The sequence below is a fragment of the Tachypleus tridentatus genome, unplaced genomic scaffold (assembly GCF_004210375.1).
Source record: "Tachypleus tridentatus isolate NWPU-2018 unplaced genomic scaffold, ASM421037v1 Hic_cluster_2, whole genome shotgun sequence".
NCBI classification, from domain to species: domain Eukaryota; kingdom Metazoa; phylum Arthropoda; class Merostomata; order Xiphosura; family Limulidae; genus Tachypleus; species Tachypleus tridentatus.
In genome coordinates this window covers 64,256,147-64,259,815 of record NW_027467782.1, presented here as the reverse complement: position 1 = coordinate 64,259,815, position 3,669 = coordinate 64,256,147, and positions in this window count along the sequence as shown.

The following is a 3,669-nucleotide window of genomic DNA, read 5'->3' as shown; positions in this document are numbered from 1 at the left end:
CTTCGGGTACCACGCGGAACTCTCCCGCATAAGCTCTCGCCCTTTACCGCACATAGAAAAGCCGTACTTTGAGTAGTGATGGCATTAAATGTAGTTTCCTTCTATATATAGGGGACTGGTGAGCTTGACTGGAATCGACGATGGACGAAGCGTAAGCGTTATCGGCATGTCAGCAGGCTGTTGGCGGCAGGACTGTCGATTCGACTACCGGCACCCGCCGCCTACCGAGGTTATCGTCGGCATTTCGATTACCGGCTCCCGCCGAGTTCCCGCAGTTTCTTTCTGCCCTTCGGACAGATTGGCCGTGGAACACGCTACGACGAGTTCGACGGTACTTAGGGTAGCCACGCGGAACTCTCCCGCATAAGCTCTCGCCTTTACCGCACGTAGAAAAGCCGTACTTTTGAGTAGTGATGGCATTAAATGTAGTTTCCTTCTATATATAGGGGACTGGTGAGGCTTGACTGGAATCGACGATGGACGTAGCGTAAGCGTTATCGGCATGTCAGCAGGCTGTTGGCGGCAGGACTGGCGATTCGACGACCGGCACCCGCCGCCTACCGAGGTTATCGTCGGCATTTCGATTACCTGCTCCCGCCGAGTTCCCGCAGTTTCTTTCTGCCCTTCGGACAGATAGGCGGTGGAACACGCTACGACGAGTTCGACGGTACTTCGGGTACCCACGCGGAACTCTCCGCATAAGCTCTCGCCTTTACCGCACATAGAAAAGCCGTACTTTTGAGTAGTGATGGCATTAAATGTAGTTTCCTTCTATATATATAGGGGACTGGTGAGGCTTGACTGGAATCGACGATGGACGTGGCGTAAGCGTTATCGGCATGACACCAGTCTGTTGGCGGCAGGACTGTCGATTCGACTACCGGCACCCGCCGCCTATCGAGGTTATCGTCGGCATTTCGATTACCGGCTCCCGCCGAGTTCCCGCAGTTTCTTTCTGCCCTTCGGACAGATAGGCGGTGGAACACGCTACGACGAGTTCGACGGCACTTAGGGTAGCCACGCGGAACTCTCCCGCATAAGCTCTCGCCTTTTACCGCACATAGAAAAGCCGTACTTTTGAGTAGTGATGGCATTAAATGTAGTTTCCTTCTATATATATAGGGGACTGGTGAGGCTTGACTGGAATCGACGATGGACGTGGCGTAAGCGTTATCGGCATGACACCAGTCTGTTGGCGGCAGGACTGTCGATTCGACTACCGGCACACGCCGCCTACCGAGGTTATCGTCGGCATTTCGATTACCGGCTCCCGCCGAGTTCCCGCAGTTTCTTTCTGCCCTTCGGACAGATAGGCGGTGGAACACGCTACGACGAGTTCGACGGCACTTAGGGTAGCCACGCGGAACTCTCCCGCATAAGCTCTCGCCTTTACCGCACATAGAAAAGCCGTACTTTTGAGTAGTGATGGCATTAAATGTAGTTTCCTTCTATATATAGGGGACTGGTGAGGCTTGACTGGAATCGACGATGGACGTGGCGTAAGCGTTATCGGCATGTCAGCAGGCTGTTGGCGGCAGGACTGTCGATTCGACTACCGGCACCCGCCGCCTACCGAGGTTATCGTCGGCATTTCGATTACCGGCTCCCGCCGAGTTCCCGCAGTTTCTTTCTGCCCTTCGGACAGATTGGCCGTGGAACACGCTACGACGAGTTCGACGGTACTGGGTACCCACGCGGAACTCTCCCGCATAAGCTCTCGCCTTTTACCGCACATAGAAAAGCCGTACTTTTGAGTAGTGATGGCATTAAATGTAGTTTCCTTCTATATATAGGGGACTGGTGAGCTTGACTGGAATCGACGATGGACGTAGCGTAAGCGTTATCGGCATGTCAGCAGGCTGTTGGCGGCAGGACTGTCGATTCGACTACCGGCACCCGCCGCCTACCGAGGTTATCGTCGGCATTTCGATTACCGGCTCCCGCCGAGTTCCCGCAGTTTCTTTCTGCCCTTCGGACAGATTGGCCGTGGAACACGCTACGACGAGTTCGACGGCACTTAGGGTAGCCACGCGGAACTCTCCCGCATAAGCTCTCGCCTTTTACCGCACATAGAAAAGCCGTACTTTGAGTAGTGATGGCATTAAATGTAGTTTCCTTCTATATATATAGGGGACTGGTGAGGCTTGACTGGAATCGACGATGGACGTGGCGTAAGCGTTATCGGCATGACACCAGTCTGTTGGCGGCAGGACTGTCGATTCGACTACCGGCACCCGCCGCCTATCGAGGTTATCGTCGGCATTTCGATTACCGGCTCCCGCCGAGTTCCCGCAGTTTCTTTCTGCCCTTCGGACAGATAGGCGGTGGAACACGCTACGACGAGTTCGACGGCACTTAGGGTAGCCACGCGGAACTCTCCCGCATAAGCTCTCGCCTTTTACCGCACATAGAAAAGCCGTACTTTTGAGTAGTGATGGCATTAAATGTAGTTTCCTTCTATATATATAGGGACTGGTGAGGCTTGACTGGAATCGACGATGGACGTGGCGTAAGCGTTATCGGCATGACACCAGTCTGTTGGCGGCAGGACTGTCGATTCGACTACCGGCACCCGCCGCCTACCGAGGTTATCGTCGGCATTTCGATTACCGGCTCCCGCCGAGTTCCCGCAGTTTCTTTCTGCCCTTCGGACAGATAGGCGGTGGAACACGCTACGACGAGTTCGACGGCACTTAGGGTAGCCACGCGGAACTCTCCCGCATAAGCTCTCGCCTTTACCGCACATAGAAAAGCCGTACTTTTGAGTAGTGATGGCATTAAATGTAGTTTCCTTCTATATATAGGGGACTGGTGAGGCTTGACTGGAATCGACGATGGACGTGGCGTAAGCGTTATCGGCATGTCAGCAGGCTGTTGGCGGCAGGACTGTCGATTCGACTACCGGCACCCGCCGCCTACCGAGGTTATCGTCGGCATTTCGATTACCGGCTCCCGCCGAGTTCCCGCAGTTTCTTTCTGCCCTTCGGACAGATTGGCCGTGGAACACGCTACGACGAGTTCGACGGTACTTCGGGTACCCACGCGGAACTCTCCCGCATAAGCTCTCGCCTTTGCCGCACATAGAAAAGCCGTACTTTTGAGTAGTGATGGCATTAAATGTAGTTTCCTTCTATATATAGGGGACTGGTGAGCTTGACTGGAATCGACGATGGACGTAGCGTAAGCGTTATCGGCATGTCAGCAGGCTGTTGGCGGCAGGACTGTCGATTCGACTACCGGCACCCGCCGCCTACCGAGGTTATCGTCGGCATTTCGATTACCGGCTCCCGCCGAGTTCCTGCAGTTTCTTTCTGCCCTTCGGACAGATTGGCCGTGGAACACGCTACGACGAGTTCGACGGTACTTCGGTACCCACCCGACCCGTCTTGAAACACGGACCAAGGAGTCTAACATGTGCGCAAGTCATTGGGTCTTGTACAGGCCCAAAGGCGCAATGAAAGTGAAGGTCGGCCGGGCTGCCGACTTCGTTGGGATCCTCGCCTTCGTCCGAAGGCGGGCGCACCAACGGCCCGTCCATGCCGCGAAGTCGGCGGGGCGGAGTGAGAGCGTACACGTTGGGACCCGAAAGATGGTGAACTATGCCTGGGCAGGACGAAGCCAGAGGAAACTCTGGTGGAGGTCCGCAGCGATTCTGACGTGCAAATCGAT